The sequence below is a fragment of the Canis lupus genome, chromosome 1 (assembly GCF_003254725.2).
Source record: "Canis lupus dingo isolate Sandy chromosome 1, ASM325472v2, whole genome shotgun sequence".
Classification (NCBI taxonomy): Eukaryota; Metazoa; Chordata; class Mammalia; order Carnivora; family Canidae; genus Canis; species Canis lupus.
The window spans coordinates 78,519,514-78,529,900 of NC_064243.1; the positions used below are offsets into that span (position 1 = coordinate 78,519,514).

At 39.9% G+C, this 10,387-nt stretch overlaps 1 pseudogene; it reads left to right on the forward strand.

Annotated features, from left to right (window-relative positions):
• The first annotated feature begins 590 nt into the window (after window positions 1-590).
• Window positions 591-2,170, forward strand: LOC112644671 (creatine kinase B-type-like; annotated as a pseudogene).
• The last annotated feature ends 8,217 nt before the right edge of the window (window positions 2,171-10,387 follow it).

Below are 10,387 nucleotides of genomic sequence, written 5' to 3' on the forward strand. Positions count from 1 at the left end.
TGGACCACATCTCTCCCAAGATTTGGGAAATTTTCAGACATTATTTTTTTAAGTAATCTTTTTTACCCCTTTCTCCATCTCTTCTCCTTCTGGAACTCCCACAATATGTATATTCTTTCCCTTGTTGATATCCCATAAACCACATAGACTTTCTTCACACTTTTTCATTCTTTTTCCTTTGTTATCTGACAAAATAATTTCGAATGACTTGTCTTTGAGTTCACAAATGCTTTCTGTTGCTTAAACAAGTTTTGATATTGATGCTCTTTCTTTTTTTAAAAGATTTTATTTATTTATTCATGATAGACACAGAGAGAGAGGCAGAGACATAGGCAGAGGCAGGATGCCTGTAGGATCCTGCAGGATGCTGGATACAGGACTCAATCCCAGAAGTCTGAGATCACAGCCTGAGCTGAAGGCAGACACTCGACCACTGAGCCACCAGGTGTCCTGATATTGACAGTATTTCATTTTTCAATTCATTCATTTTATTGAGCTCCAGAATTTGGTTCTTTCTTATTATTCCCATTTCTCTGTTAAACTTCTCATTTTCTCCTTCCTGATTTTGTTCTCTTTTTTGTGTTTTCTTGTAGTTCATTGGGCTGCCTTAAAACAACTATTTCAAATTCCATGTCTGACATACTGTAGATCTCCCAATTCTTTGGGGCCCATTACTGAAAAATTATTGTACTCCTTTGGTGGTGTCATGTTTCCTTGATTTTTCATGCTCCTTGAAATCTGACATTGCTATCTTCACATTTAAAGAGGCAGTTAGTTCCCCGAGCTGCCGACAGACCGACTGCCCCTTCCCCGCGCTGCCGCCTGCCACCCGCTGCCGCGGCCATGCCCTCCTCCAACAGCCACGACACGTTGAAGCTCCGCTTCCGCCGAGGATGCGCTCCCCGACCTCAGCGGCCACAACAACCACATGACCAGGGTGCGGACCCCCGAGCTCTATGCGGAGCTGCGCGCCAAGAGCAAGCATCCTCTGGGCGTCGTCATCCAGACCGGCGTGGACAACCCGGGCCACCCACCCCTACATCATGACCGTGGGCTGCGTGGCAGGTGACGAGGAGTCCTATGACATGTGCAAGGAGCTCTTTGACCCCATCCTCGAGGACCGGCCCGGCGGCTACAAGCCCAGCGACGAGCACAAGACCGACCTCAACCCCGACAACCTGCAGGGCGGCGACGACCGGGACCCCAACTATGTGCTGAGCTCGCGGGTGCCCACGGGCCGCGGCGTCCGCGCCTTCTGCCTACCCCGCACTGCGGCCGCGGGGAGCGCAGTGCCCTCCAGCAGCTCGCCGTGGAAGCTCTGTGGAGCCTGGCCCGTGACCTGGCCGGCCGGTACTGCGCGCTCAAGAGCATGACCCAGGCGGAGCAGCAGCAGCTCATCGACGATGAGCCCGTGTCACCCCTGCTCCTGGCCTCGGGCATGGCCCACGACTGGCCGGACGCCCGCGGCATCTGACACAGTGACGAGAAGACCTTCCTGGTGTGGATCAACGAGGAAGACCATCTGTGGGTCATCTCCAGGCAGAAAGGGGGCAACATGAAGGAGGTGTTCACAACGGCCTCGCCCAGATTGAAACACTTTTCAAGTCGAAGAATTACGAATTCATGTGGAACCCTCACCTGGGCTACATCCTCACCTGCCCATCCAACCTGGGCACAGGCCTGCCGGCAGGTGTGCACATCAAGCTGCCCCACCTGGGCAAGCATGGGAAGTTCCCGGAGCTGCTCAAGTGTCTGCGGCTTCAGAAAGGAGGCACAGGTGGTGTGGCCACAGCTGCTGTGGGGGGCGTCTTTGAGGTCTCCAACGCGCAGACCGCCTGGGCTTCTCAGTGGTGGAGCTGGTACACGTGGTGGATGGTGTGAAGCTGCTCATCGAGATGGAGCAGCGGCTGGAGCAGGGCCAGGCCACTGATGACCTCGTGCCTGCCCAGAAGTGAGGCCCCAACCCGCATCTGCCACCACCACCAGCCCCCCTGCTTCCTCCCTTATTGCCCAGGCAGTGCCCGCCATGTACCCCTCTGATGTTCGCCACTTGGCGGCTGAGCCCTTAGCCCTGCTGTAGAGATTTCTGTCGCCCTTGGTAGAGTTTATTTTTGTGATGGCTAAGATGTTGCTGATGCTGAAATAAACTAGAGTTTCCGCCTGCTACCAGTCTCCAAAAAATAAAAATAAATAAAATAAAAATAAAGAGGCAGTCACTTCCTCCAGTCTCCTTTATTGACTGGCTTCAGGAGAATACTTTCACCTGTCAGCCCTGCTGGAGATTCTGAGGCTTTCTAAGACCTTTCTGTGGATACTCCTGCTTCACACTTCTTGTTCCCTCTGGGTGGGGATAGGGTGACTCTTAAGATTGTACTTCTCTTGATCCTACAAAGCCAGTTTGGATGCTGACAGTATCCTGTTTACTTACTCTAGGGTGTGCAGAATGCTCAAATTTGTGTGCTTTCTCCCAATCCCATTGGGTTGGGCCAACCTTATGTGCATGCTCACTACCTGTCTACAAAGATTCATATTCATTGCCCTCTGGGGTCTGCACAGGGATCCAACCATGGGATATGTGTATAGGTGGGAGTGAGGCATGCAGAACACTGGATATGCCTGTGAGCCATTTGATAGGGGCAGTCTGTTGGTGAGGTATCCCTAGCAGCTGATGGGCAGGCTTCCTCATGGAGTGCATGAAACAGTTAGTACAGTCCACTTGTCTGATGAATTCTGAGCCTCGCCTGCTGTACTCCCAGCCTTTCCCTGCCTTTCAGTCATGTGGATAACCTTAATATTCTGAATCAGGTGAGAAAGAATTGGGCCTCTTTGGCAGCATCGCACACACCTGGGAAGCCAGGCATTCACTCACACACTCTCACTTTCCCCTATGGGAGTAATCATAGTCAAAGCATCTGTCTTGGCCCTGAGCTGTGCCACTTTGGGGTATGGGTGGTGGAAGTAAAGTGAAACTGTTCCTCTTACCCTATTAAATGTCTAATCTCAGACTTTTTTGCTCCAGTGGTATACTAGAACTTTTCTGATGGACTCTTTCACTCCGACAAAATTACTCTTCTGGGTGGATGATTGTCAAAATCAGTGGGTTTTTGTTTGTTTCTTTGTTTTTGTTTTGTTTTGTTTTGTTTTGGTTTGGTTTGGTTTGGTTTGGTTTTGGTTTTGGATTTGGTTTTGTGGGGAAGAGGGTAGAAAACTCCTATTCCACCATCTTGCTGGTGTCACTCTCCAGAAGGCTACTTTCTTAAATCTGATCTTGACCATAAGTCATTTTATCCAACTAAGAAGTGTAATGGGCCTTGGAAGCCCCAGGACAAGATTCTTTTATGAATCTGAGTTCACCTATTCACCAGGTGTCACATTGAGCTTCTAAATACTTTTTACAAAATGCTCCCCAAATGGTAACTGAAATAGCACAAAAGGATTCACAGTGATAAGATAGCATGGATAGCATTTTAACCTATATGAGAGAGATTGAAAAAGTTCTTGGAATATATGTATATTCCAACATATATATACACACACATATATGTACACCTATATGCTTATACATGAAAAAGTATGTATGAATATGTTCATATACACAAAAACAAGAGAAAATTATTAATAACTCCTTACTTTTTAAAAAGTAGTCGAGCCACTTAAAATAAAAATAAAGCAATTTAGGGGTACCTGGGTGGCTCAATTGGTTAAGTGACTGATTCTTAGTTTTAGCTCAGGTTATGATCTTGGGGTTAGGGGACTGAGTCCCCTGTCTGGCTCTGTGCTCTGCATGGAATCTGCTTGCCCCTTCCTCTGCTCCTCCCCCACCTCCACCCCCACTCACACTCATGCTCTATCTCTAAAACAACTCAAATCTTTAAAAAATTTTAAAAAATAAAGCAATTTAGATGAGACAAAACCATAGGAATCTTGTAATAAAGCAGGATGAAGATGAAAATACAAGCATGGATTAAGAAATCTATTTATTTAGCTTCGAGCTTTCTGAAAATCAAAGACAAAAAGAGAACTAGTTTGATTACATAGTTCTTTTTTTTTTAAGATTTTATTTATTTATCCATGAGAGACACACAGAGAAAGGCAGAGACATAGGCAGAGGGAGAAGCAGGCTCCCTGCAGGGAGCCCTATGTGGGACTCCATCTCAGGACTCCAGGATCACACTCTGAACCCAAGGCAGATGCTTAGCTGCTAAGCCACTCAGGCATCCCAGATCACATAGTTCTAAATATATAATAAAAATAAGCATTATGAGCAACAGGAAGAAAAATAATTTAGGATCTGTAACTTCAATTCCTTTTGACAAAAGTGAAACTCTAATAATGGAAAGTCTTTTGTTCTATAGAACATGTTGACAGGCTGGGTCATTCATATCAGGAATAAGAAACATGCAAAGCTAAGTTTCTCCCCATAACAGAAAAAAAAATCTGGAGCTCTTGAAGCCACCTAGGGTCAAAGGGTAAGACAATAAGATTACAAAAGGCTTTGTCAGCATAATTTAAACCATTTCTATGACCTTCAAAATTTTGAATAAAAGTTACTAAAATTCAAGAAAAGCTTTTTTTAAGGAAACAGTAAAAATGTTATTGTTTCTAAGTATGCAGAGTATAAGAAAGATGATATTAGAAGAATTGTATATAAGTGTATGATGAAAACAGATATTCCTAGAAATATCCAACACCATAGAGAGGACTTTCCAATATTCTATGACTTGGAATATTCCTATTAAGGAATTGTACAGCTATGTCTTTTTTTAAAATTTATTTATTTATGATAGTCACAGAGAGAGAGAGAGAGAGAGAGAGAGAGGCAGAGACACAGGCAGAGGGAGAAGCAGGCTCCATGCACCGGGAGCCCGATGTGGGATTCAATCCCGGGTCTCCAGGATCGTGCCCTGGGCCAAAGGCAGGAGCCAAACTGCTGTGCCACCCAGGGATCCCTGTACAGCTATGTCTTAGGGGAAAATGATACCTTGGTCAAAAGGCTTAACAGGAGAGACAATTTTTTTTTGACAATTTTTGTCTTAATTCTTTATATCTTCAAAAATGGAAACTGAAATCATATAATAAGTTGTAACTTTGAAAATAAAGCCTCCAACAATTTGAAAATTTGTTATATAAGTCATCTCTTAAAATTAACTTTGATAAAAGGCAATTATATTAACTTTTAATTATAACTTGGAAACTTCGGCACTATGATAGATCTGAGGAATATTACTTAGACATACATAATTTGGGGACTCATATTTGATTAAGAAAGTGAGTATATTCCTAAACCCACCATAAACTAGTGTGATACATTATACACTGATACACTTTTTATTTAGGGGTGAAATTAGGAAGTTGAAAGATTATAGAACTGAAATAGTTTTATTTAAAGGAAAATGCTCTAACCTTCTCCATAATCACAGAGTTTAGGCATTTTCCCAAAACACACCATGTCCATTGATGGAAATACTTGAAATCAACCACAAAAAGATCAACATGGCAGGTAACAATTAAGAATATACTTGATACAATGGGTTTTAGGGTAAAAAACAAAACCTAAAGCCAAAAGGGAGAGAAAAATTGGCTTCATAAACAGTAATGATAGACCTAAACTGAAGGAAGAGGTTTACATGTAAACCATTCAGAAAGACTAATCAGTCAGCTCTATCACTGTGTCTCATGAGGCTCTGCCCCAGAAAGGCAATAACAAATACCATCTGAAACACAGGAAATTAATGATTATGAGGTTCATGGTTTCTGCATTCCAGGTTAGTATCATTATTTCAGTTTTTAATATTCACATTCTTTGTAATGAATTTTGCATTTTCTTCAATTTTCTTTGGGCAAATATAATTTCAATTCCACATAACTTAATAGGGAAATTCTGTTAGGATACTATAGGAATAAAAGGTGCCCCTTCATTTTCTTTCCTTTTTCTTTCCCTTAGGGAATAACAAAGTATAAGAAATATTAAAATGAAACTTCACTAAAAAATATAATACAAAGTTTTTATATTGCTATGATTGGGGGATCATGTAAACAAAGTTCTATCACACAACAATGGCTGAGATTTCAGGATATACACTAAAAAGTTTTCTTAATTCTCCTATGGCATTTTACCTTCAATTAGGATCAGTTGCCAGACTTTTACGGCAGCTCAGGGATGGCAGATTTATTTCAGGTATGGACTTTCTCTGTCTCTCTGTCTCGGTCTCTTTCTCTCCATACATATAGAGAAAGACTTTCTAATCTCCATCACTCTCATGCCTTGTTCCACAAACCAACAAAATGTCCAAAATATCCCCACATTTTATGCTTCTAAACCAAATTATGCAGAGTTCTAAACAGTCTTTTAACCTTGAAATTGACATAAACATCCATTAATGCATCACTTGCCCCGACTACATGCCTCTGAAAATTTGGTCATTAAATTGTCGGTATTTGGCACCTATGAGAAGTTGAGCCTCTGTCTACCCTCTTCATAATAAAATTGCCCTCTGAGTACTGAAACAGCAAAATTAACAGGAATCAGATCAGACCCCATCAAAGATGTACAGCCATCTTCACGCACAGTCTGGCTTTGTGGATGAGAGCATAGGCAGTAATCCTAGGGTGTCTTGTGTAAGTTCATGTCCCACTCCTTCTGGTTGTGTGCACCTGGGAAACTTACTTAATCTTCTTGTGCCTCTGTTTTCTCATCTCTAAAATGAAGATGAAAATAATAGCACCTATATCATGTTGTTGTTTTGAGGTTACATTAGTTGATACATGCAAAGTGCTTTTAGGGGTTCCTTTTAGAAAGTAAGTACTAAATGTCTTTTCTCCTTATTTGTTATTGTTGTTGTTAACATCATTATCAGCATCGCCATCATCATCATCATCATCATCACTCCTAGCCAGCAAGACTAGCATATAATCAGAGCAGAGCAGATTATCTAAAGAAATAATCTGTTTGAGTATTGGAGATGAAGTGGTTGGTTAAAATAAGCAGCTTCCCAGCAGAAGGAAGCAGCTCCTAGAAGGAGTAGGAACCAGTCTAAGAAGTCTACAAAGAGGCCAGATTATGACAAATTTACTGATTTATTGCAAAAGAGACAAAATCAGGTCTCTTGGGAAAGAAATACAGACTTTATCCTGTGACCCCCCCAAAAAAATTGTATTGAATGTTCTTTTATATCTTAGAACTGCTTTTTGCATAAGCAACATAAAAACATGTTGCTTCATTTATTATTATTTCTAATTTCCTTTTAAATAGAAATAGGTTTTTAGATTTAAAAATATATAAGTTTCATTTTCTTTTTAGGAAATAAAGAGTATAAGGATGTAAAGAGACAAAAATTCTTACAGTTGCATTTTTGAGTGCTGCCCTTTAAAAAACTGAGTCACTATTCTCTCACTTACTGGTGGTATCAGATCTTTGTCATTGGTTTTAATAACCATTGTCTGGTTCAATTTATTCCAGCTATTAGAGCAGAGATGCTAAATACCTTATTAGTTCCTTCTTGTTACTGTATTGAAGACACATCACAGTGAAAAAGGATGAGTGGAGATGTTGGGCAAAATCTTAAATGGAAATCTGCTCTTCTGCTTTTATTTGAGAGGCTTTGAACGAGTTATTTAATCCCTTTGATGATCAGTATTCTCATTTGTAAAATAGAAGGATTATACAACTTATAAAATTCAGAGAGAATAAATAAGAATCTATAAGTAAAATTATTGGCACATTTCCAATTCTCTATGACTATTAGCTACATTGTGCCTTCCTTTTCAGAAAACTGAACACACCAAATATACTATAAATTGTCCTAGTAAGACCAGATTAATTACATTGCTGTCTTTTCATCTGGTTCCAAGTCTTTTTAGCTTTTACCTTTTTTTTTTTTTTAATATTTACCTATTCATGAGAGAGAGAGAGAGCAAGTGTGTGTGTGGGGGGGGGGGAGGGGGGACAGGCATAGGAATAGGGAGAGAGAGTCCCAAGCAGACTCTACTAAGGGGAGAGCCCAACACTGGGCTAAATCCCACGAGCCTGAGATCATGACCTGAGCCAAAAACCAAGAGTCCCATGCTCAACCAACTGCACCCCTCAGTTAAAGAAAAAACTAACACAAATTAAGGAAGCCACACTACTATTTATGCAGCACTTACCTCACATAAAGTATGGCATTTAATTATCAAGTTAATCTTATGAGGTTGGTATTATAGAATAGATAAGATCAAGGCATAAAATACTCTGAATAAAATAAGTCTTTGAGTAGTATTTCATATTCCTGTTCTGACACCAAGGTTGATGATTTTTGCTACACTTCCTCCATGAGTCCTGAACTGTTTTTTGAAGATAAATGGCATTTTCTCCCTCTCTCTATTTAAATTATATTGACTGATGAAGTCAATAAAATAAATTGTATTGACTTCACTGCAATGAAGAAGGTGGTATTCTAACTTTCTGGGCTATAGCAGTGAAGGAAGAGAGAGAGGCCTTCCTAAAATGGGGCATACAAATCGTGGGAGGAGAAGAAGATCAGACCGCAAGAAAATAAATGTGTAACATTTCTAAGGGCATTAAATGCCATGAAAAAAATAAAGCACAATAAAGTGTTAAAGACTGAACATAGATAAAGTGCTCTGTAGTCTGAAGACTCTGTAGCAAGATGCCTTTCTAACAGAGCTAAAAATAAAATAAACAATGACAATATCCATCTGGCAGAGGTGGTTTCCATGCAGAGCATGTGCAAAGGCCCTGCAGCAGAACTATGGCTACCATGTTTGAGGAACTGAAATGAGGTCAGCATGGTTGAAGCAGATTGTCAAAAGTGAAGAGTGATAGGTGATGAGGTCAGAATTAATGTTGCCTGAGACTGTGTAGGTCATGTTAAGAATTTTTGGACTTATTTCAAATGAGTTGGGGAGTCATTGGTGAATTTGATAAGAGGAGTTTCTTAACACATACTAGAAGACTAGTACATTATTGCAATACTTCAGGTGAGCTTATTTTCTTCAACTCATTCCCAGATCATCATTCTTCTTTTACTTCATAATTCAACCAAACTTTATACTTCTCATATTCTCTGATACCTCCAACCTCTAAACACTGGAGTACCTTACCAAATATCAAGACTTATCATAAAGTCTGAAAATTAATAGTATAGCACTGATGTAAACTTTTATATCTGGACCAATGCCATGTAAATTGCTCCAGCCACACTGGTCTCCTTGATGATCTAGAGGCAGATCCACACGTATACAGAAATAGTATATGGCAGAGGTAGTAAAGAGAAGATTGATACTTCAATAAATAGTCCAACACAATTGATCCCTACCTTAACATCATTCATAAAAGTAAATAACCAAGTTATTTAAAAAATATAGATGAAAGAATAATTTCCAACAAAATTGGAAAACTCTTAGAAAAATATAGAAGCATCTCTTCAAGATTTCAGGATAGGAAAAAATCTACTTAAAAAAGATGCTCAAAGTTATAAACCATAAGGATTAAAAAAACAAAACAAACAAAACAACTTTTGTTCCTCCTCCTACTGGACTTCATTCTTTCAAATTTTATCTCCCAAGTTAGCAAAGAGAGGTGCTTGTCTTCATGCTGGAACATGGCAGATTTATCCATTGTACAGGGGACTTGTAACAGTGAATTATCTAGTCCTGGGACCTTATGCTCATTGTCAATATCTATAACAATTCAGACTGCCTTCTATTAAGGAAAAGGAAATGTTTCCAATGGTCTGGAAAGCCACTGAACCAAAATACCAAACACAAGCTCTACACTTGACATTTAAACACTTTCAACTTTATCTATAAAATGTAGATGATAATATATTTTCCACTGACTTTATAAAAATTAAAATCAAATAAGATATTATGTAAGGGTAAATACTTTTGAATCTCTCAAGCATAATAAAAATATCAACTATTATTAACATGAAGTCAGATATAGGCTAACAAAGCAAAGATCTAAGGCATGCATTAGGAAAACTGCAATTTTTAAAACTCACTTCTACACAGATGCTCTGATTAGTTTAGACAAAAATGGGAAGCCTTGATTTATCAAATCAATTGTTTTTCTGCTGCATTTCATTCTACTACCATAGACTTGGGGAGGTTGTAACTTGACAGCTATGTAATCTCTCTGGATAAAATGTAACCACAATGATTATTCACATTAAGCCTTAGATTTTGCAGAAAAATGGAAAACATAAGAGAGGTTCCTAAAACCTTAGACTCATGGGAACCACAATTTTTCTCAATTGTATTTTCTTTTTTTCTAAGGTATTCAAACTTCTTTGGAAGGGATATTGTTCTGTGCATTTGAGTGAGATAAATCACTCATGTCAGCAGATGATACCAGAATGCAGTTACAATGAATGACCACAAAACA